Here is a 25,107-nt window from a genome sequence, read left to right on the forward strand (position 1 = left end):
GAATGGGATCGAGGGGAAGGGGTATACTTACGAAACCTACATTAAATGTGGGTTCTTGGATGGGATGGAGGGGAAGGGGTTACTTACGAAACCTACATTAAATGTGGGTTCTTGAATGGGATGGAGGGGAATGGGTTACTTACGAAATATACATTAAATGTGGGTTCTTGAATGGGATCGAGGGGAAGGGGTATGCTTACGAAACCTACATTAAATGTTGGTTCTTGAATGGGATGGAGGGGAAGGGGTTACTTACGAAACCTACATTAAATGTGGGTTCTTGAATGGTATGGAGGGGAAGGGGTTACTTACGAAACATACATTAAATGTGGGTTCTTGAATGGGATGGAGGGGAAGGGGTTACTTACGAAACATACATTAAATGTGAGTTCTTGAATGGGATGGAGGGGAAGGGGTTACTTACGAAACGTACATTAAATGTGGGTTCTTGAATGGGATGGAGGGGAAGGGGTTACTTACGAAACATACATTAAATGTTGGTTCTTGAATGGGATGGAGGAGAAGGGGTTACTTACGAAACATACATTAAATGTGGGTTCTTGAATGGGATGGAGGGGAAGGGGTTACTTAAGAAACGTACATTAAATGTGGGTTCTTGAATGGGATGGAGGGGAAGGGGTATACTTACGAAACATACATTAAATGTGGGATCAGAATTAAACGTGACAGGTAAAATACTCCAAGCTGACCGTATGAATAAATGAACAATGTACCTGGGCATTACACAAGCAAGCTTGAAAGAAATGTTTCTATTGGAAACAAAGATACAGACCAAGTGTATGGATCAGTCTATGGGCTATAATAAATTCAAAATCTGTGAAGCAGCCATAATTTCAAAATACAAATCAACAATTGCAGAGAAATTTGCTTTTCATTTTCACGAAGAATGAAACGAGTGATCAGGCTGTTTCCTTACTGAAAGACTTACACCACTCTGGTGCCCTAGTGGTTAGAGCATACGCATCGGGTGCGGGCGGTTGCGGAATCGAACCCCGGCCAAGTCATACCAAAGACTTATAAATGTGGTACTAAAAACTGCCTCGCTTGTCGCTCAGCTTTGAAAGGTTAGTGTTATGACTGGTCGGCCTGGTGTCAGGGTAATGTGACTGGGTGGGACATGATGCTACATGTCTGCGTCATGATGCCCCAGTGCTAGACATCACTATAAACTGCCCCACTGCGGACATCGTAGCGATTTTACTGAAATTTGTTTAAAGCTACGTTAACAACCTCAAACACACACACACATACACACACACACACACTGAAAGACTTAAAGAGGAAGGATTTTCAGGGTAAGTTTTGCAAACAACAGTTATCTCTCTCTGCGACAAACAAGATGACAAAAAGTCCAAAAGTGTTTAGATGCCATAAGAATGAAAGAGAAAAGTTTTGTATTTATGAAATAGAAAGGATATTTTGAATAATTAACTGCGTGGGAACCATACGAAAACATTCCATTAAAATAAATGATGGGAATACAGTACATGGATAGCTGTATCAATGAGCATAAACAGGTTTTGTTGTTGTTGTTGTGGGGTTTAACGCCATTTTTCAGCACGATATGCTATACATGGCGGCCAGTATTAATGGTGGAGGAAGAACCCGGAAAACCCCGGAAAGAACCACCGACCCACGAGAAGCTACTAGCAAGCTTTCTCACATGCCCACATTGGCTGAATCTTAGACTCGAACCGCCGCAGACAGAGGTGAGATGGCAGTGATCCGTAACGAAGAGCGCTTTAGACCACACGGCCACTCGGGGCCCCTAAACAGGTTTTGAAAGATTGTAATTTTCTTGATTGATCATGAAACCAGAGGTTAAATAATTGTACATACAGGCAGCTCGCAGTTAGATAACAAAGTGGTACAGCTGATAAACGTGATGAGACGATTGCAGTGTAGGTAGGATTATCTCTTTCTAACAGACCACAACAAGGAAGAAATGAAGAAAGGCGAATCTAGAAAAATAAAATTTAACAACGCTTAACCACCCCTATCCCCGCAACTTTTTAACAACTGCAATTTAACTTGGACATAAACTTTGACAAAAGATAACAGTGTGACATGAAATTTTGACAGTGCGTTACACGTGACAGTGAGTATAGTAACATCTGACTCGGGGGGTTCCTTGAATGCATTCGATATAGAAAAACCTACTAGATTTATCAAAGCCATTATACAAGTTTCCTTTTTATTTTCAGGTGCGAAAGAGTTGTCTGAATGTAAAGACACCTTTACGCGATGAAGATACTATTAAAGCAATTTAGAATAGCACTCGTATGACCTTTTAATTTAATCTGCAACAGTGGTTGAATTTCACTACATTATGACTGCAGAAATGTACAGGGGAAACTTACCAGACATCTATGAATGATAATATCTATTGGAATGAGGAATGGATTAACAGACGAATTCAATATGCATTTAATTAAATAAGGTAAGATTGGTGGTTTGGGGTATGCTAAAATCAAAGGTACAAATTTTATTTTGTGTTAGCACAAATTAATTGTCTGGTCATACATACTTATTTCTGCAAGCTAGTAGTGGTCTGACATGTATAATCAAGGAATACAATTTTATATGATACCTGTTTTGGGTGCTCAATTTCAGAACTAGACAGCAGTCCCACTGTCTCTGTTTCAGGCTCTGGTAAAAGGTTATTTGAAGCTACTCATTCTGGGAGAACAGTTACGACACCGATGAAAACCAATTTACGGCAGTATTTACATAACAGAGTCAGCAGTGTAATAAGATGATACCGTTGGCAGTGACGGTGCGTTTTTGTTACTGGATGATGTGGTGATGCAAATCAGCATTGCCAGAAAAAAAAATCTTAAGAGTCGTTTAAATATTGTTCTAACTCGAATTAGCCTATATTCGTTTCAGCTCTTATCGGTTTTGGTTTCAAGCCGGATGAATCGGTTGCCATGTCGTTACTTGGGCAGGACGTTTATTCTCATTGCCCCAAACTGCCATTAAGCGGCAGTAGTCTACATCCGTAAAATTTAATAGCTGACCACTACGTACCCTCCACCCCCAATAATTCTGCGGGCGTCCCTGGAGTATTTTGGACTAGTTCAGGCTTATTTTAGGCTACACGGATCAGTCATTTGATCAATTCTCTGCTATAGATACTGCGTAATTTATAAACTTACTACATTTCAAGAAACGCCAGTCACATTACATGAGAGTATCATTTGTATGCATCCATTCTGCATTTTGCAAATGCAAACAACTTCACTTTATACTGTCTAGGTTTTCAAAAGTACGTAATAAATGTAGAGCGTGGCTTACAGGACACATAACACTTTTCATGATACAAACACATACCAAGTTTGATGAAGACAAATCAGAGGATGTTAAAAGTATGACAGAAGGATGATTATACTCGTGATGCAAACACATACCAAGTTTGATACCGATGTTTTCATCTGTGTCTTTGTTCATTAGAATGGGTAATTTCATTAGGTTTTTACCATAGTTTCATGAAGATAAAACGATTTATGTAAGATACTAACTGTAAAGGATATGACGGACAGATGGAGACGTTTCTTTTTTAAAACAGGAATAACTTGTAAAAGCTGGCCAATCAGGAGAAATTAGCATGACGAGTGTGCGAGAGATGGAAATACGGACGGACAGTTTGTAAAAAAAATTGGGATAACTCTTATTATGCTCACCAGACAAACTCCTAATTACAGGTCAATGTCTAGTCATGATACCAAAGCATACCAGGTTTCATTGACATATTGCAAAAGATCGAGGAAACATTAAGTAAATGCAAGTAGAGGAATAGATAGATCAACTAACTTAAGTATACGCACCGTGAACCCCCCCCCCCCATTATTTTCCGATGGGTATAACTAACTAAAACATCTGATTAACTTCAAGCCCAGACAAACAATGACCCTCGTGTTTACACTAGTTAAATTCCATACCTTGGCGGTATGCAACGATCTCCTCGTTTACCTTGGATTAAGTCTAGTCTTACTACCGTTTGTCCCATGAAAAATTATGGGATGTTTAAATGCATGCATGGACGTGAAACACAAGTGTATTGCAAATTAAGTGTTTTTGGATACTGCATGTGGTATTGGCATTGCTTTATGGAAACTAAGGTATTGTTAGCTTATCCAGAAAGGTAAAGTTTCTGCTTAGTAGTTAGACATTTATAAAATAGTTTTATGTCAAAGTTACGGAATATGTTTTATTGTACACGGATTTTCTAACGCCATAATTCGTTAATTTATGCAACACTATATTGTATATGCGTTGTGGATTGTATTGATTATGTGCCTTTTCATACGTAAATTAAAAAGGTACGTTTTATTATTGAATACAGCTAACTGTATAAAACAAAAAAGGTCATGAAAAATAAAATCTCTGCACGGACACTTGAATTTCTCTGCAACAATGTAAGTTAAACGTATGCTTTGATAAATGGTACACATTATATTCTCTCTTTTTATTAGAAAAAGCTTATTTGTAGAGCATTTGAAAGGAATGTGTATTTTCAACTTTTGCCGATGTTTGTGCAGTAACCATTTCAAATTCTCCAGTTATGAAGGCACTTGTTAAACTTATGGTTGTTAAAATAATTGCGTAATTTCCAACAGCAATTGTTCATGTCCATGAATTTGTTCAATCATATTTAAATATAAAGCGTTAGTTTAACTCAAGTCTCATTAACTTAATATCTTCCGATAACCTTTTGGAGTAATGAGACAGTTAATATAATTGGACATGAAACAAGTTGTACAGTAATTATTGTTATTATTTATTTGGGGTGGATTAATTTTTGTTCTTGTTGACGTATATTTTGAGATTTTGTATCACATTTGGATCATAACTCTTTTAGGACAAGTATGATTTGGCGATAGGCTATGGATGTCGAAATAACCCATCCACAGAGAGAGAGAGAGAGAGAGACAGAGAGAGAGAGACAGAGACAGAGAGAGATTCTATGTGTTTCATTACTGATAAAGTCTTTGACATAATGGTCAGTCTTAGGGAGAATTTTCAAGAATTCTTATTCTCGTTGCCTCCTCCGGAATTAAAGCCATGTGAACTTCGATATTGTCCTTCGATCATGGTGCGTCTAACGGCTGAAGTCTATCAATAGTATCTGTTTTAAAATTATGATAAAGCATCAAACGAATTTCAAGCAAACATTGACGAGAGAACCCAGGCGTAAAGGTCGTTCTTTCTTATATAGACGCTACCAAGCCATCATCAAGTATCATCACGGTTACATACAACAAAACTGTAATGATTTTTTGCCACAGTTTGATTAGATTTCACATATATATACCCTTTGTTTAAAGACTTTTCAAGTTTATATAAATGATGCCGGTCCACCATCAATTGTGGCAGTTTCTCGCCCGTCACACAATTCCTATTTTAACTGAATCTAACGACCGCGTGACCAATTTTAGCCAAACGTTGCAAAGAACGTTCTGTCATAAAGCACTTTCTTCTTTGTGGGAATGATGCAAAACCCTTCAAATGACTTTGATCAAACTTTAATAGAAGCATCCGACGTGAAGACGTTTCAAGCTCGATCATGTATTACCATCGTTACTAAAACTAGAAGTAAAATTAACTTATGAAAGACTTCTCAAAAACCGCTTAATACAATTTGACCAAAAACTTGTATCATGGCACAAAGACCCTTCATATTTATACAAACAATGCCGATTACTCCTCTAATCGAATATGACTATCATTCCTAAAGGTATGAAAATCCTGTATAGGACTCCTTGATAAAAACTGTAACTCGGACTTTGATCATAGGTGACAAAATGTATCCGGAAATTGGGGCAATTGGTGCGTGTAAATTTATACAGATGATGCCGATCCGCCGTCATATATTGTTACAGCAACCAGAACGTCAATTTATTTAAACGTTTTCTGATGGAATGCGGCTCAATAGAATTTGACCAAACTTGACAGAAAGTACCCTGAAATAAAAGGCTTTCATGTTTCTGCAAATGATGCCAATTCACTATTAAATATGGTCGCCAGTACTGAAAGTAAAATGCCTTGCCATGGAAACACCACGGTCTGGGCTGATCCGATGATGGGAAGTATATCGTAATGGGTCCAATGCCATAACTATTGAATCACGACTAATCGCACAGGTAGATGAGTAATACCTGTATGATACTAGGGATGTGTATCCGTGGAGCAGTCGTCAAAAGGCGATAATCCTGTATGCTTCTTTGTCACCTATGGCTGGCTGTGCTAAGATTTCCTTGGTTTCATAAGTATGCATAAATAACAGTACGTATTCAACTATACAGTCTCCTACACGTCAGATGACGCGGTAAGTTATTGTGCTTGGATGAGAAACTTTAATTAACTCATTCGAACAACGTGAAATGTCCTTTTGGTTCACAATAACGAGAAAATTTGATTGGTTAAGCAGGGTTTATGAGCATTCATGAGAAACAACGAAACCTCCGTACAGGCCGTCCCGGGTAATAACAGAACACATCCGATTGTCCCTTGTGGGTTGCGAAGATATAGTGGAGCTAATAAATTGTGAATTCAGAAAATTCCATGTCGCGCCTCAGTACTCAAGGGAAATGAATAAGCCGATTGCTAGATTATGTAAATTGTTTTCTGTTCTTTTCTGTTGGGTCACATACAGTATCTGATAAATCCATTACAAGTACATCGTGCTTGTATCCCTGGACACTCTTGATGGATGGGTGACTAATGGAGAATTTATTCTCAAATCCATTACAGGCAATTAATTGTTATATATCAGATTCCTATACTACTACTACTTGGCCTAAGATGCAAACAATAATTATTTCCCCTGCTTTTGCTAAAAACACGGTGATGATATGGTTTGCAGCCTGTTAAGCGCACGTGTTATGTTTTGCACACGAAGAAAGATGTTGCTGAACTGTTCATACAACCATTCTTGAGGGAGATTTCAGATTCTCAAGGATGAGGTGTAATGGGGTGGGTACGATGACTAATATCTCAGGGTGAATTGAGTATCGAGAAAAATATGCGGATATACTGCTTTTTAGCATTTTTGTTGTTACACACCTTCCCTTTTGTCCAACAAATATGTAATTGTTAGACCAATACACAAGCGCTCTCTCTCTCTCTCTATCTCTCTCTCTCTCTCTCTCTCTCTCTCTCTCTCTATATATATATATATATATATATATATATATATATATAGCGTAAAAGGCGTTCCTATCTCCTAGCTGTTTGAGCTACTATTCTTGAGTCTACCAGACAGAGCTGTTGTGACTTGGTGGTTAACGTGCCTGGCATTCATCCAGAAGAATGCGGGTTTGAATCCCAGAATATGCTCAGCCAAGGTCGGCCACCATGGTGCTTTCATGGAAGAGGAACTTTACTCCATTTTCCTCTTACTATAGAGCTTGTAATGAGTTACACTGCCGTCAATCACCAATCTAAAAGAAGCTGAATTTCTCGTTCAAATACATTCCCCGATCACATTAGCTTTAGGTATATAAGTCCTACTACCTCCCGAATTGCCCTCCTAAAGATTAAAATTCGTCTTTCTGTCTTTAATATATATATAGATCAAAGGCAATAATCTTTGTCCATTACCTCACTTACAGGCGGTGCCAGTTTAAAGCTTTCGCTGTAAACTGGACAGACATAGATCACTTCGCCTCCCGAAAACCCGTGTGAATTTGTTTTATATTCATTCCACGCATTGAAGATTACACTATTTTCAGACTTATTACATCTTATTCTACAGGTGGTGCACTTTTTTATTAAAAAATTCCAACATATTTATGTGAACTTTTTTCACATACTTGGACGTAGTTTCTCAGTTATCGAACTGCAGGGTTCTTTACGGCTTCATTATAAAAAAAAAGAAGGTGTTTGTAGTTCGTGATTGCACACGTTGACTGTTTATTTAACACTCGTAGAACAGCATGTGCCCCTGACTTTATTAACGTTGTTAACTATTATTATTATTATTATTATTATTATCTTTCTTTATTCCTTTGTCGTTTTAGAAAGAAAAAAAAAAACGACGACGAAATGTTCGAAGAGCAAAGACTTCAGTGTCAGCGAGTATTCACGTGATCCATGTATCACATGTTCCAAGTGTGTATTCTCAAATAGATGCAGCACGTGCGTTTATTGACCAGATACAAACTACATGGTCAGCAGTACTAAGGAAAAGCCCAAGAACAAGAGCGACAGGGAAATCAGTCTGAGAGTATTGATGTACTGAGTACTTCCTATCATAGCGATTGTCTCAGTGTTAACGTCGTTAACTATTAGTACTATTATTATGTTTTTCTTTCTCTATTCTTTTATCGTTTCAGAACAATTTCGACGATGTATACTTTGCTGCAACAGGCGACGACAGAGTTGATTAATTCTGGCCAACTTTTTCCGTCCTTCCGTCTTCTTCTGTCCTAGCCAAGACTACCAGCAATATGTGGGGCAAAATGTCCATCCAATTCTAGGCAGTCTAGTGGGCGTATATCTGCCTGTATGTCCGAGCATGGTCTTATGGTCTGTAAATCTGGGCGAATGGAGTTTATCAATGAATTGAATGAACCGTACCTTCGAGCCGCATCTAACCATTTACTGGCAGCTTACTGTTGGAACGGTACCATGACAGCCTTAGAGATGACGGCATCGCGTAAGCTATACCTCCGGCTATGCATTATATGGATGAATATCTTGATCACGACCAGGATGACCCATGTTCTGAGGGTGGGGATAAACGTAATGATAGCTCAATCTCAGATCCCACCATGGAGAAATGACTGAGTATAGTTTTAAAGCGGCTATAGAGGCAGTTTATCGGGTATTTGCGAACTCAGAATGACCACCAAACCCGTCTTGTACACTGGCAATCATGGCCACGGCCTCTATGGATATTAACGAGATTAGCCCATCACTTCGTCTTCTAATGTGGTCGCGAAAAATCAAGGAAATTGCGGAAAGACTTCCTGCAAGTATCAGTGATCCAGGCAATTCCAAAGCCATTTTCTGAGAGTTACATAACAGCGTCCTTTAGTCTCCAAAAACAAAAAAGAAGACAATATAGAGCTGGTGTATAATTTATTTCGAAGCCCTTTAAATAGACCATCCGGCATTAGGCACAAACTACGAAAGATGGATAAAAGAAGTTATGCATGCCACTTCGATGCTCGTTCGCAACATTGTGACCACGTCTTCGTTGTTGGATTTGGCGTCACTTTCGATTTTCCGGCTGGCCCACATGGCTGACAATGAAAACGCCTGGGAGTCAACGGCTAGAATAATCAAGGTGATTAACTGGGCGGCCCACCATGCAATGCGAATGCTCTGACGGCTTCAGTTAACCTGGATCTTTTGCGACGAGACGCGTGGTTACCCTTTACCTCGCTGAAGCCTCATGACATACTGACCCTGCGAACTATTTCCATGGGATCGCCTCTTCTGTTTGGTGGCAGTATAGAGGTGGTAATTGACATTGGCAACCCAGAAACTGCTCTTCCATTACTCTACACATCAATCACATTATACAACATATCTCAATCTCCCTGAAATACTGGATGACTAGAGACGAGGGCATGCAATCCCAGCTCTATACATGGAGACAGTGTGCGTATCAGTCTCAGAGACAGTCATCTCGTTGGGATTGGAAACCAAGTTAAGCTGCCCCATGCCTACACTCTCCGCTGACTCGTATGCTATATCGAGGACAGCATACAACAACCCGTTAGGCGCCAAACTAATGGTTTTTAAACAACATTGATCGATATCTTCCAGTAAAACGCGTGTATGATCCAAACTTATAACTGAGGATCTCGTTTGCCACCCCTCCCCTTTTGTCTTGTCCTTTCCTGGTGGAAGTATCGTCGGTAAATAATTCGCTTTTGCAACAAGAGATGAGGGTGGTTATCGATCAGCGGTCGGTGGATATTTTTCTGAATCCAGTCTCATGTTCTTTTTTACTGCAAGCTAATTCTGGTTAGGAAGGCCAATGATAAACTCAAGCCAATCATCGATATCAGTCACTTAAATCAGTTAATCCAGTCACCAGAAAATCAAGAAGGAAACAGCCAAGATTCGTCCGTCTCTCCATCCGTCCGTGCGAATTGCGATCAGTCTCAATCTGACAGACGCATATTTCCACGTACCCATCCATCCATCCTCACGGAAATTCCTACTGTTCGACGAACTTGTTATCAGTTTCGCCGTCTCTCTCTTTCGACTTAAACATAAGTCCTTGATTCTTGACGAAACTACTCAATTCCGTAGTTCCCCTGTTCCTAACGACTGCATCTACCTCAACAGCGGCATATTTGGACGACATTCTCCAGATACATACTCTAAGTTCCAAGATAATTATTTCCCATTATGTCATCTAGGTTTCTCCGTTGAATTTGGAAAAGTCCAACCTTTTTACCTCACAACAGTTCGTCCACCTAAGTAATGAATTGCTCACTCACCGGAACATTGTACGTACTCTCCATTCTCGGGTGACCGAAATCGTCGTACATGAAGAGCCCATTTTCAATAAGAAGTCGATAATAACCAGGGAGTGTTTGCTACGCCTTGAATTATAAAGTTCAGCAGCAGATCATATACCGCTCGGTCGTCTATATATGTGCCCTTGACAGATGGGATTGCTCTCTAAATGGCGCCCATTTTCAATGCCGCTGGATTACAGGATCCTCGTAACGAGCGTGATTTTATCATTCCTGAACCACCGGCGCAATCATGGTTGGCTCACGGCAGAAGTACTACACAAACATCTACCACCAGATCTGACAGTATGCACAGGTGCAAATACCTGGGGTTGGGGCGCACATCTGTTCCCGACTTTGATACTGTCAGTGACCTGTGGAATGCGGACCACATAGGTCTCCACGTCAGTCTTTTGGAGATGAAAGCTATCATTTGTATCATTTCAATGTTTGGAGATACCGCCTTCAGAACAAGGTGGTGCTTATCGTGCCAGACAACTCAGTGGTGATGTATCTCCTCAAACAGGGCGATACCATGTCACCTCAACACTGGTCTGGGAATTTCACCGTTGGTGTGTATAGCACAATATCGACATCCAGACCAGACACGTTTCTGGTAGACTCAATGTCCTGGCGATTGTGTCAAGGAGAGGACAGATTCTCCATACAGGATGGTCACTTCATCTGTTGATCTCATCATATTTGTCAGCTGTGGGGCATCCGATGATAGATCTTTTGCAACCAGGTGGAATCACAAACTGCCAACTTTCGTTTCTCTAGCTCCAGATCCTGAGTCTTGGTCCGTCGACAATCTTACTCTCAGCTGGAGGATTTTTGAGCCTTAGTCTATCCCACCTCTGAAACGATCCTTGTGGGTCAAGAGGTGCACTGATTCTGATTGCTCCTCTCCGCTGAGACAGATCCTGGATCTTTTCGATCTAGCGATATTTCTGCCTAGGAATATCCCGGCGAGGCCAAACCTTTTATTAGCGCCTTCTCATTCACGCTTGGCTCTTGTCACAGCTTCCAAGATAAACATTTAATCCGTTCAGTCGTACAAAGAATTTCACTTACTAGCAGGCCCTCCAATTTCAAGGCTTGCGAAGGGAAGTAGGGCGTTTTCAGGAACTGGTGAAAATAAAATGTGTCCATTTGAGTGCCTTTGTATCACATGTAGCTGACTATTTTCTTTGACTATTCAAAGAGAAATGGTTGGCTCCGATTACTATTAAAGGTTGCCGTTCTAAGATATCGGACACGTTTCTTCATCATGGTAGAGACGATCCTTGTCATAACAAAGACATCTATGATTTGTTGTCCAACATTGACTTACATGGGCCTGAATTTTAAACAAAAGTGTTTCCTTCCTGGATTCTGGCTTGGATGAGTTAAAACAAGTTCGCGCTTTCAGACAGGACCTCTTTTAAGGTCCTTTCATATAAAACCTGTTCTATGTTAGTATTAGCTTCGGCATGCAGAGTCAGTAAATTACACATCTTATATGTTGACCCCACCTACGTTCAGTTCGATCAGATGGCTTGGCTATCGTTATTACGCAACCTTGTTTCGTCGCCAAGGACAGGTTGCCTTTAGTGGACAATCAGAAAGTCACCATACTTTCTCTCTCCTGCATTCACACTTCCCAAGAAACGTTCAAACCTGACTCAGTACTTGCGCTCAGACTTTATCTAAAGCGAACAAATGTGGGGCTCGAAGATGTATATTTCTCCCAATGAAACCTGGGAAAGAAAACATAACCCCTCAAGGCCTGTTATCGTTGCTGAGGTTGGTACCACGCACGACGTACTCTGACTTATCGCCAGAACAGAATCTCCACATGAAGACCTCTGCTCACGCAATACGAGCACTATCTACAAGCTTTGACTTTGACCGTAGTATTTCTATCAAAATACTTTCGCTCCATTCGGGTTCAACTTTCATGAGTATTTATCTTCGAGACCTGGCTCCACATCAACACACTGGGACTATTTTTGACCTAGTCTCAAACGGCTACCAGACCCAATTGACAGAAGCACAACCTCCTGGCGAACATCGTACGCAGCTTTCACTGTATTCGCCCGAAAAGTTTACGTGATAAGAAGATCTCATTATTTCTTCCTTCCAGACGTAATCCATGTGGCCTCTGGTTGTGCTGCTCACACACTTCATTATGGGGAATCCAGTATTCGCCCCTTAGAGGTTACATAGCGTATAGGTTGGATGCTCAACATTTCCTCCACCTAGTACCTATTCACATGACGTTAACGTGATCAGGAATATATTGGAAGGAGAAAGCAATTTTGTTAGTAAATTATGTTTCTCCTAGAATACTCGCCCGATCACATTACTTCAGTAGGCTCCTAGCCTTCCCGCAGTGAGAGTATCCCGTTACCCTATGTTCCACTCATCTTTAAACTGGCGCCACCTGTACACGGAAATGGGAGGTAATGGATAAAAGCTATTATAAACAGAAACACGAATGTTAGTCTTTGGATTGGCAAGATTCGGGAGGTAGTAGGTATTATATCCCTAACGTTAATGTGATCGGAGAAGTATTATAGAAGCATAACTTAATAAATCAGTGATGTTCATAGACGTATGTATACTCAACAGAGATAGATATTGGAATACATTTTTAAGGCTGTAACAAGCAAAACAAAAACATAACATCACTTTCACTCTAGCGGTTGTAAATACGTAAATGAGTTTCTTGTGGCTTATCGTGGTTTCTGTCGTAGGAAAGTATTGTTGTAGTTCTTATTGTTTTTATTTCGTTTCTTCCCACTCATAAGGCTCATCGGAGGCACGGTTAGTTTTTGTTATACTTGTTATGTGGGTTGGTTGGCCCAAAGTTGGGATTTTTTGCCAACGTCAGAATTAAATTGGTAAATTTCTATTTCTCAATTTTTTGCATATTCTGCAGGATTTGATTTCTCCGTGTCGTCGATGCAATTGAAATAACGAACATATTTGAACAATTTGATCAGTTTGTTACTGATCCTTACGAATGAGGATTACTACGACCCTTTGTGCTATCTGAGCAGATTCATTTATTGACTTCCTTTACGTTTGGAATATGTATTGTAAACATCGATCAAAAGTATGGATTATTTAAATAATCTTTATGGTCACCAGTCCCAAATAATATTTAAAGAAGTATTGATTTGAAGTCTCCTTGTAAACTCTCACTTCTGCAGAGTTGATGTTTGGAACATTCTGGTATTTTACTTGCTGCATCCACTGTTCTTTTTGGTCAAGCAGTTTCGGTACCAGACGCCTTACAAAGTACAATGGTACAGATTATTTCCTTTTTTCTTGTTAACGAATGGGCTGAATATTTTCATGGCAAGAAGTTAGAAGCAGCTAGACTTGTTGCAGTGCTTCCAACTAAATTGTGCCCCAAAACACAAGACCATTTTCTGTGTTCGTCATATGACTTTATTTATGTGATCCGGTTGCCACACAAAAAATCGCTTCATCTGCTTTATATAAATGCAATAAATGGAACGTTGTTTTACTACATGTCAGGTTCAATTCTCATTTCGATACAAAGTTTTTCTGGTAGTGAAAGTGTTTTTCTGTACGGCAAGCATTTAGTGCAGTTACTCAGCAAATTTTATGCAGCGCATGTTGGATCATGTTATTGTTTGATTTGATTTAAAAGCACTCAACATGCATTGAATACAATATGCTTAACTGGTGCATAGAGTGCATTGCAGATAAATGCCACACATTGCGGGAGATCGATTGTGTACTTGTGACATACAGCTGTAGAGAGCCTTCAAGAGGAATGTCAACTAAGCTGTACATGCCAGTAATATCCCAAGGGGACTTATTTTAAGTAGATAATAGGTACAAAACCTTGACAAATTGTAATCTTGATATAAATTTCATAGCAATTAACAGGTGTTTAGGAGGATATAGAGGGTAGGGGATACATTTTAATGTCTCAACTGCTATAACATTTTCGTGCAGGATGCTCACTCAATCTTTTAAAATTAACCTGATCGTCGAGTGTTTAGAAATATGGGTTCTTGAATCGGGTGTGGCGGGGAGTGGGGAGGGCTATTTATTCTGGCACAATCAGCGGTAGAAAATAATACTTTGCCTGCACAGATGCAAATGTGGAATAACAGCAAAATAAGATGAAAATGTTTGACTCAGTATAAATATAAATAATGGCTCATGGATGCATTGGAATAAACTCAAGAGTTTGCTAAGAGATGACATAAGTATTCAGTGAATTTAAACTTAAGCAACAGTCTCGTTATTAAGAGGTGACATGTTTGCTTACAAGTTAGGTTGGGATTAAAGTATGATTAAAGCTAATTGTACAGAGAAAAACATCTGGTTGATACAATGTTGAGTTGCCGACATAAAACGGAAGTCATTCATGCATTTAAATAAACTGAAGAAATGCTATAAACTGCGGAAAATAGATCCTCGTTGTAGATGGCTGTCTTGTTATCTTGGTGGTAACGCCTAAAGACAAATAATACTTGTCTTTTTGTTGTTTCCTTTTTCAATTTAGAAAACAAACGTATTCAAATATTTAATTCATAAGCGAGGTAGCTTCTTCGAGAGAATAGATCATCAAACGTGGACTTTAAAGAACAATACAATTAATTAGGACACGAAACAGTACTTAGGACATCCTTTTTCACGATCCTGTAAGTACAGTTACTTATGGGGTCCCGGGGTTGCCAAATCGTCTAAAGCATTTGCCCTTACCGATCACTGCTATATTTTCTCCTTGTAGAGTTCGAGCCTCTGCCTCGGCCTTTGTAGCACGTGAGAATGCTTTTTCCGTGTGTTGGTCGTTCATACCGGAGTTTTCCCGGGTTCTTCCTCCACTAATTTTATTGGCCTATTTTGCACTAAGAAGTGACATACCCCCCCCCCCCCCCGAAAAAGAGACTACAGTTACTTACACTAACATCACCTATGGGAACAAATTCAGCATGCCTTCGCCTTATTGAGAGAATGATCAACTTATCAGTCTAATTACATATTACACAATCAACCTAGAATGAAAAAGGATTTCCATACATAAAGCTGTATGAAAATCACGTGGATAAACACTGGCAAGAAGATATTTCCAACGATGTATACAAATACATTTGAACGTTTTAGATATTTTATGTTTCGAAGTACGCATGGGGTATGAGAGTTAAGCAAAAGAGGGATATGTCATGTACGAAGCTTTCAAATGAACCAGTGAAGAAAGAATGCTAGAGAAGGTACAGTTTGATGAGAGAAAAGAGTTTATGGGTATATTAATAGTGATAGGGGGAGAAATAGCGTCAATGGAAATCCAGTCAAAAAGGTGTCCTGGCACTATAGCGTCCAAATTGACCTTGGGCCACTATAGCGTCAAGGGAAATTTGAAGATATTTTTGGATTTTGTACGGTGAGAATAGAAATGGAACAGGTAAGGGTGACGTCACGGTACTGGAGATTGGCAACAATGTTGCAAGGGTCTGGCCTGAATATGCGCTACTAGGTAGAGACAAAAACAGTAGACACACACACACACACATACACACGCATGCACGCGCGCACACACACACACACACACACACACACACACATACATACATACATACATACATACATACATACATACATTCATGAACATCAATCTATCACACCTAAAATATAAAATCGACTTTAAAAAATGTTAGTCAAATAAGTAAATATTTTCGAGGGAAACATAACATATAAAATCGACTACAATTTTTTTTAGGCAAGAGAGCAAATCGTTTCGAGACATATGTGTGGCCCAGAACTTGGTCATTTTAACATCATTCCGTTAACATAGAGGGCATCGCAAAGGTCTTCTTTTCTTCCTCAAACTTCTTCAGACTTCAGGACCGTGGATTAGGGCCCTCTTCAGACAGCCTTGTCTCTTCACATAGATCCTTCTTTTTCAAGGTGATCTTGATGATTTTGACATACATGGGTAAGACCGTGCGTAAAGTCATCGACGATACGAGGGTAGACTATTCAACGTTAGTCCACATCTTGTGACTAGAACAGGTGAAGGGATTGAAGTGAACCGCGGTTATTTATAGTGGCAGAGCGGATCGAAACGGATTGAGTATTTTCACCAATCCTAACACGCATTACAAAATTCAGTTACAGTGCGGGGTCTGTCTTCCAATCCGAGGAGAGCTGACTGTGACGTCACATTCCCTATGTAGATGCGCTAACATCTGTGCTCAAGGAATCAACGCGAGGGTTTTCAAACATGACGGAAACTAAGAAGATGAATTGGGGTACACCGGCCTTGGAGACTGGAAGCGATGAAATAGCAGCGTATACCAAAGTCAACACGGTCCTACTTCCAGAAGAGACCGATTTTAATTGGAATTTAGTGGATTTTCTCTCTTCTTCGCAAGAATTTGTTCTGGTTCCATCACCTTCGTCATCTTCTCCTTCCTTACCACACGTCGAGGATTTTAAACAGAGACAGAAAGAAGAATCGGAGAAATTTTTACAGCAGCAGAAAGAAGCAGAACAAGCTTTTCCCCTTCAACAGCAACAGCAAAAAGAAGACGAGGCAAGAAGAAGGAAACGACAGGAAGAAGAAGCAGCAGCAGAGAAGAAACAAACATCCAAACCATGTTACTACGCCTGAGATACCAGCCTTAGTGATTTCTACCAAATCATCGACAGGAGCAAGTCCAGAAGTAGACGTTGGCTGTGGCAAATGCTTAAGGCAGTTAAAGCTGATCGATTCCCGTTCCTGAGTTTGTTGTTTAAAAAAAAAAAAAACACCCAAGGGACCTTTTCAAGGCCACTCACTTCTCTCGAAAAGAGATGGTATTCCTTTTGCCAAAATCAATTAGAACTCGAGATAGTTTTTTTGCCCCATGATGAACGTGTGCGAGTGCGTGAGTGTAGGTCCTTATTCTAAAAATCACTACCAAGAGACACTTATATTTTATGTCTGGTCTATTTTGGCACAAACTTTACAATCCAATTCACAGCACAACACACAACACTTTAAGAAGTTCATATACTTCTGTGTCTTTGTTCACTCTCTCTCTCTCTGTTGTTTTAATTTCTTCCCTTTCACAGGTTTTTCCTCTTCTTCCTCGCGTTCTCCTCGTGTTCTTGTCTTCTCTTTTGTTTCTTTCTGGACGTGTCTGGGTTCTTCCTTTGTGGGAGGGTACTTCTTTTTCTTTCCGTTTTGAACCCCTTTCTTCCTCTTGTTCCTGTTGTTTCGTAATGCAGTCTGAAGACAAATGTCCTTTCTCTGTGCAGTTGTAACAGGTATCTTGACTTTTGTCTCTTCTGACACCTATCTTGCTTTTTTGACTGTCTGGACATTCTGTAGTTTAATGCCCTTTCTTCTGACAGATATACCATTGTATCTTGACTTTTATATCGAAAGGAGGAGGAGGAGTCCGTCGGATTCTCTGAAGAAAACTTTCTTATGACGCAGAAATGTGACCTATCACCTCGCACATTAGCTGAAGTCTTGGCTCAAATTCATGCCAGCGATTTTGAAGAGGACATGAGTGAGGCGGATTCAAGACCCAGAGAAATGATACGTCAGCTGATTTGTAATGCTGAATATTTTAAACCAGAAAAGTTTTTTTAAAAAAATAAAATAAAAATGGAACACAGTATTTTAATGTATTCAGAGGAACTTAACAAAGCAACAATTAAATTAGCTATCATAACGATAAAGGAGTGTAATTAATGCAGACGGAGTATTTATTCATATTTGGGTGTAGTACAATATTCAGATTAAATAACATGCCCAATGACATTATTTTTGTTGTTGTTTCATTTTCTTTTTGACTTTTGAAACATCAATTAATTGACGGTAATGCAATAACTTTCAGCATGATTTTTCTTTGCTTATGCTGACACATAATAACTCTCAAATTTGCTGGGGTCTTTAGACAACATTTCTGAGTGCCACCAGCAAATTCATCTAGAACAGCCTTATTAAAATTAGTTTAATCCGGTTTAACTTTCCTTGCATCAAATATGTAAGTTTTAAAGATCCAATTACTTCACAGATTCCGTCCTATTACTTTGGTTCGCCTTTTAAATCAATATTGATCCACGTGACCGGATGTAAAATTGCAAACAGTATGATTTAAAATAGAGACTGCTTGTAAGAACATGCTCTACAAGTCAATAATAAATGGATACTCGCAAATATTCATATTGTTGTCTTTATCTATCTGGCAATCTTTCTATCTTAGCATCATTTTATACTCGTTTTTAGCCTGAAGTATCTTTTTTGTAATATACGTATGAGAACACACATTCATTCTAGGATATACATACCCATGCACCAGATGAAATGAGAAAGATATACATACATACATACAGACAGACAGACAGATAGGTGAGAGCCACAAATGTCATATACATGCATAGTGTATATAACATCGATATTTGTCCAAATTGTATACTCTAAAATTTCCAACCGTACGTGCGCCTGTCTGTTCAAGCCTGTTTGACATTTGTACATTTTGAAAAAACTCAAGTTATTTCTTGAAAAATATAATTAACATTAATAGAAAACCATCAGTCTAAATCAATCATAAAAGAACCTTCAGAAGTTAGAATTTGTTTCTCGTTGTCGTTCAACCTCCAATAACTGCTATGATTGAAGCTGTAAAAAATAAACATATTTTCATTATTCTTCAAGCGAGATAAATTGCAAGAACTTTTTACGCAGCGTTACACTTTCGCACACTCAAATAATACAAATTAGAGCATAAGGTAGTAATGGAAAGATAATGATAATGAAGTTCTGAAATAATAATAATAATAATAATAATAATAATAATAATAATTATAATAATAACAATAATAATAACAATAATAATAATAATGAGGACTTTGTATAGCGCCTAATCTTTAGAAGCTCTAAGCGCTTTACAACATTAGACAACACCTATACGATAAAAAAACATATATAATGATATGATTACAAACACAAACACCATGAAATTAGAAAACAAAAAAAAAAACATTCTGAGAATATTTAAGGTAGGAAACATTATTAGGTTTTTAAGTTTGTTCTTGCAGTCGAAATAAGTGAGTTTTGAGAGCACTCTTGAATGTGATCACTGTGTCTTTGTGTCTAAGTTCAGTGGGCAGTAAATATTATTTGAAAGCTGGGAGCAACGCAAGTTAGTGAGAGAAAAAAGAAAAGATGTATAAACAATATAACAAATATTGATAGAATTTCTTTTTAAGATAGTAAGATATCGACCCTGCTTGCAGAATGTGAGCGGTCTGTCACATTTTCTTGTACTTTTTAACTTACTCGGACATTGAGAGATATATATAGTGGAAAACTTGAACATCCAGGTATATGAAACTTTTTGTTTGGTTGTTATAAATTCAGAATTGGCGATCAACTCAGAATTTCAAATTATAAATCCATAATTGCAAAGGTATACGCTCCTAACTTTGCCGGTGAGACATTTTCATAGCCTCAGGTTTCACTAGCAATGTACCATAATGGGGTCGGGGTGGATATGTACTGAAGCAAGTGAACTTATTATTTATTTGTGGTCAGAGATGTTGTTTGTTTGAAAAATTTGGTGTTGCTTGCTTAGCTCATTGTCCGGTAGGAGATCATGTGCTAGTGGCTGGTTAGTTGCTGTCTGATTACATAAATTTTACCATTATCTTTTCTCTGTTTACAGTAATGCGCCCCATCGTAATCATATTCTCATGTTCCTGTGATCTGTGGAGTCAAATGATCCTGAATACACTTGACTAATGACATAGTCATTATGTCTGTTAGAAATCTGTCTCATCTATTACCATATCGATCACTATATCACACTTTGCTTGTGGCAGTCCGAACTTTTACATTCTGTACCAGTTCTTGTGCAGAGTGGATACATATGTTATCTGATTAAATTCCAGATGTATTTTTCTCCATTCTCTTTCTTTCATAGAACTACCGTGATGTTGGGAGTTTCCGATCCTTGTGTTTCGCGATGAGCGAACTTGCATTGATCATTTCAAGTTATGATGGACGTCAATTTCGTTGGAGATTTGTGATCCACGACATCGATGTTTACGTATTACAGGTATGAGATTCATTTGCAATGGCACTCAGATGAACGTAATATTATGAATAATATATGAATTATGTACACTGTATAAAGGATGTTAGATCCATCGAGTAATGCAGTTATAAGACTACGAAATTTTTTAGCTAGCTGATATAGAGCTAGCGTTTTACTACTGAAAACTATATAGTCAGGTTGTCATCAGGAGCTTAAGTCTCAGATTCATTATACAAAGAAAGAAAGCGCATGTACAGACGTTACTGAAGAATATTGATAACTATTCATATAAGTCGCTTGAGTACGAATTGCGGCAGAGAGAGATTTGCCAGTCTGATTCGATGGTGGATTCTGTATGCCAGATCTGATTGGTCCAGTACTGTCACGTGGCTAAAACCTAAGGGTAGTTATGCGGATGACTGACAATGCTTGCCAGATATCTGCTGAGCGCGAGACTTAAATGTAATAGGTTTGCACTTGTGCAATGGAATGATATAATGAATAGTTGAACACCATCCAAAAACATTTCTTTAAAATAAATGACGGAAGCAGTTTTTGAAAGATACTAATATTCTTGAATGTGGCAGATGTCTCTGACAGATGTCGAACAAACACTGCATTAGAACACGAAGGTGCTACAGCATACACATCATGTGAATGTGATTGATCATGAAAATGGATGTGAAAAAGAACTTGCATAAAAGAACATCGCAGTTAAATAATAAAATGGTACACATGGATAATGAGATAAGGCGACCACACTATATTCATTATTATACATGGGTTCTAAAAGATAACACAGGAATGAAGACAATACTAGAAAAAAAAATGAAGTTGAATTTAAGATTTCCAAAAACGCTAAAATAACCAGATTACAGCATAATAGACTATTATCATTTTGAGGATAGCAGTTTCATATGTATAAAAACGTGCAGGGATCGAGTTGGCAATAAATTAATCAGACAAGCAACTCTGTGTACTTCTGTTAGGTTTAAACCTATTTTTTCCCTGTGCATAACAGTTTATATTCCGTCCTATTGTACCGTTGTAATTCTTTTTAAATTTCTTTTGCAATAGAGGTCAGTCATTTTCCTCTGGTACATGCTTGTCAGGTGCTAAAACGTGAATCCTGGATATTATCGTGTACATGTTTTGGAATATTCAAATGCACTTCAGATATAAAATTAATATCACTATTTTAGGGGTTTTAGAAAAAATTAATTACCTGACATTTTGAAACTCGCATCATAAGCTTATTTAAGTACGCTACAGTAATGTCACGTTTGTAACGTTTCATTCATACATGTTTGAAGATATCACACAACTTTTAAATATCATTTTCACATAATAGTATTGTTGGAGGCTGAAGTAGGACTCCTTATCTGTTACATACCAGTAAACGTCATGGGATATGTTTGCATCGTGAAGTAATGATTAAACGTTTTCTTTCAAAGGTATGGTTGTTTTATCGAATCCATCGAAACCATTCTTGAATTCATATGGCTGGGTAATTTCTTAAGCAATTATGTTTCATGGTACCAAAATGTTTAATTATCTCAAGAAGGTTGATTTTGATTAAATTCTTGGCCATCTACTCCAAAGACTGATCTATGATCCGAAATGAATTTGAAAAAATAAATGTAATATTTTTATCTCGTGTTTTTCATGCTATCCTCTATGAAACTGTTAACTATGAAATCCTTGCTACATCCAATATAATTAACATCATTAGTCGGTATTATTTGTTCCTCTTGAATAGAATTATTGTCTTGATAAATAATATTACTGTCATAACAGGACAGGCTATGAACGAACAATATTATGGATTGTTGATAGTTTTAACTTGCGAACGTCATGTGTATGACCTCTGTATAGTCCGTTTAAGTGGTCATCAGATACAGAAAGTATATGTTTTCAAAATTGTTTTCCTCATCCCCTGTCAACACTATAGGTTTTGCATTTTGGGGTCTTAACTCATCATACATTATTTTTACCATCTTACTTAACGGATTTTAAAACACCTGAATACAATAAGTTCCTCTGTAACGACTGAGTGGTAAGGTTTGCGAATTGCTGAAATATACATGGATGATCTTAAAGGGACATGTTAAAGATTTTTTCGCTCCAAGATATATTTTTTTTAGATGCATACCTATTCCATTTTACACTTGGTCAATATGTAGACTTTGAGTTCAGTACGATGATACTTTCAAAATTACAATCAAATTATGGAACTTACAGTTGCTGATCATGTTATAACTCTTATAAATGTACCTTCAGTTAGCATGGTATATTGTGTTGTTTAGACTGTAAGGTTATTGTTTATATTCTTTTTACGAATCAGGCCTATTGATAAAATGCAAGCGGTTATTAACAGTGTTTTGTTTATTTGATTTGCATTGTTTGTTATTTTTTCAAATATTTTTATTTCATTGGATACTCTGGGTAATGAAACATTATATCTAGTGGCTGACCTCGTCCAAAATCAGTGACCGTTTTGGGAAACAACTTTTTTCTTCTCAGAGTGAGGATAATTATTTTAATCCGATAGTCAAGGACATTGTATTTTTTATATATAAGTGTACTTGGACAACGTGATGTATGTCATGTGGCTTATGGTAACAAACCTTATATTCCATCTAGAACAGAGAACGTTTGGTCCTTATCAGGGGTTTTGTTTTGCGCCTTGGTTTGTCATATGACTGACGTTTTTCTGTTACTCATGCTTTAACCTCTGATCAGAATGAAGTTATCCTTGTTTAATGCAGGTAGTTGATTTGGAATTATTCAGATTGTTTTTTCTGGAAATACAAAAAGTGCTCTGATAACATTTTTGGAAATAAAGACTTGAATTTACAGCGAATTTTCGTATAATAAGGATTCAATTTTTGGATTGTATTATTGAGATCCAACAAAAAACTGTTGACACATCAACACTTTACGAGCCATATCAGGCACATCATCACTTTACGAGCCATATCAGGCACATCAACACTTTCAGCTTTGGATTTAATTTGGATTTCCACTAAAGTATATTCAGAGCTTTTATTAGGACTTGTGTCCATAAATCTAAGTTTATTTTCGGATTTATTTCGCAATCCTGTAAGTTGTTTGTTTTTATTTTCAGTTTGTATTCTAGTGAACTACATTATCTTTTGAATTTTTACAAAGCTTGTTGCTTTTCCTCTTTTCTGTTACTTACTTTAAGAGCATATACTCGTATCAACATTTTATTTCTTCTTGTCATGTTTTATTTTGTTTGATATCATTAATCTGGACAGATCTTTTCTTCCGACATAATATCAATGGTATCTCCTGTCTCAGTTGTTGTTAGAATCGCTTGAAGAGATGAAACTGACTGTCAGTTTCACTTGCTTTTGAATGTTTAATGTTTGTTATTTGAACTGAACATCTGTCTTTACTGGTGGGGGGGGGTCACACTTTTTAAGTAGGCTTTTTCATGGGTCCGATAATTTGATCCAATTAAACTTATTTAGGACTAAATAATCTAATTTTCGAATTGAAGACTCTATAAGTATGGTTCGGTGGCATTAAAAACCTCGCACAAACTCTTCTTTGCTGCCAATGTAAAATCTGTATTCATGTACATTTCTTATAAACGAATCTCTATGTCCCTTGTTATGATTCTGTTTCCAATTTGCTTGTTTATACGTCATAATTGTATTGGAGTTGGAAAACATTAATGAACTGGTGAATCAAGTAATGATGTCTTTATCATTAATTTAATTAATTATAAATATTTCAATATACATTTCACTGTTGTCTTGCTTTTCTTGCACATAACGTCCACACTGACTTTTAGTCAGGTCACGAAGTGCAGGTAAAAGCTGATGACAATGTTCATGCAAAGTCTGTTATTGTTTTGTTCTGTTCCGTGTGCTACTTGTTCTAGAGTAAATTCCACCTCTCAGTTTTAAAATCCACTTGTCTAAATATCCTCCGATCATATTTGATTTCTAAATATGGATAGCGCATTACTGCGGAAGCAGTACGGAAGTATTTCATAACAGAGTTGATAATGAATTCGACTTCTCCCTCCACATCCCCAGTGTTTAAGAATCTTCCTTTTTAAATACACGTCCACCTCAATCATTTCAAAATTACAGGTGTTCCAGAATGGGTGACAGGTATGTACTACATGCGGTTATAATGTTTAAATTGACTGTGCCCTAATAGAACGATTCTCACACATCTTAGTCTTTTCTCAACAGAGTAAATGAAACCACATACTGTATACTACTGGATATTCTATTTGTTAGTTATTTAAGAACTGAACTTATATTTTACAGGATTCATGAAGTCCTAAGACATAAAAAGCGACTACAACTGCATAAGCAGCTGTTTAAAGAAAGGAATCTCAAGCAACAAATAATAAAACTATATTTAATCATAAACGCATAAGCATTTCAATTCTGCTTTTAAGAATTCGGAACTTCTCGTTTTCTACGTCCCATCATGATATTAGAACCAGTCTATACACATGTTAAAATACTTTTTATATATTTGTAATTAAATCGATACAGTTTTCA

General features: G+C 37.8%; 1 protein-coding gene across 5 annotated transcripts in view; it reads left to right on the top strand.

Annotated features, from left to right (window-relative positions):
• LOC149781111 (D-glucuronyl C5-epimerase-like) overlaps nucleotides 1–25,107 on the top strand; it is a 279,390-nt gene that overhangs the window by 31,614 nt on the left and 222,669 nt on the right. For 4 of the 5 annotated variants that reach the window (XM_089935205.1, XM_089935204.1, XM_089935201.1 and 1 more), the window contains exon 2: nucleotides 20,444–20,578. The gene's annotated coding sequence lies outside the window, so the exon portion shown is untranslated. Of the gene's footprint in view, nucleotides 1–2,200; nucleotides 2,462–20,443; nucleotides 20,579–25,107 lie in introns of those variants that run through there. The other variant, XM_089935202.1, reaches the window with a different exon arrangement.

The sequence above is a fragment of the Sinohyriopsis cumingii genome, chromosome 15 (assembly GCF_028554795.1).
Source record: "Sinohyriopsis cumingii isolate HCF-2022 chromosome 15, ASM2855479v2, whole genome shotgun sequence".
Lineage (NCBI taxonomy): Eukaryota > Metazoa > Mollusca > Bivalvia > Unionida > Unionidae > Sinohyriopsis > Sinohyriopsis cumingii.